Source organism: Cystoisospora suis, assembly GCF_002600585.1.
Source record: "Cystoisospora suis strain Wien I chromosome Unknown contig_4581, whole genome shotgun sequence".
Taxonomy (NCBI): Eukaryota; Apicomplexa; class Conoidasida; order Eucoccidiorida; family Sarcocystidae; genus Cystoisospora; species Cystoisospora suis.
The window spans coordinates 28,607-29,001 of NW_027157373.1; the positions used below are offsets into that span (position 1 = coordinate 28,607).

The 395-nt window shown below is 44.6% G+C and overlaps 1 protein-coding gene across 1 annotated transcript in view; it reads right to left on the bottom strand.

Moving 5' to 3' along the window:
* The window catches only part of CSUI_008250 (uncharacterized protein), a 4,687-nt gene extending 4,327 nt beyond the window's left edge, over positions 1 to 360 (bottom strand). The window contains exon 1 of the mRNA XM_068068384.1: positions 1 to 360. This exon is cut by the window's left edge and continues 1,451 nt beyond it. The gene's annotated coding sequence lies outside the window, so the exon portion shown is untranslated.
* Between the last annotated feature and the right edge of the window lie 35 nt (positions 361 to 395).

A 395-nucleotide genomic window follows, 5' to 3' on the forward strand; every position in this document is an offset into this window, starting at 1 on the left:
AATGCAGGTGAAGAGGAAAGACACAAAAGAGAAGAGAGGGAGCTAATCTAAGATCGAAAACTTCGGGAATTAGGCAAATTAGAGATGCTGTAAAGAAGAATGAGAGGACGGATGGGTCCTTCTTCCGGTCCCTCCTTGACGCTCCTGCTGTCTATGTCAAACCTCTCTCTCTGATCCACTGAGAGATTTGGAGAAAGAACAGAAGAGAAACAACGAAGAGAATTATGAGACGAAGGAACACGCTAAAGAATACAGCATGAAAGCAGAAGGATTCTCCTCCTTTTTCTCGTCTTCGAAGAGAAGAAGCAAATCGATACTCCTCAGTACTTGCCTCCCTACCCTCCACTACATCCTACATTCCTACCTCTTTCTCCTCTTCTTCTCCGCCTCTTATT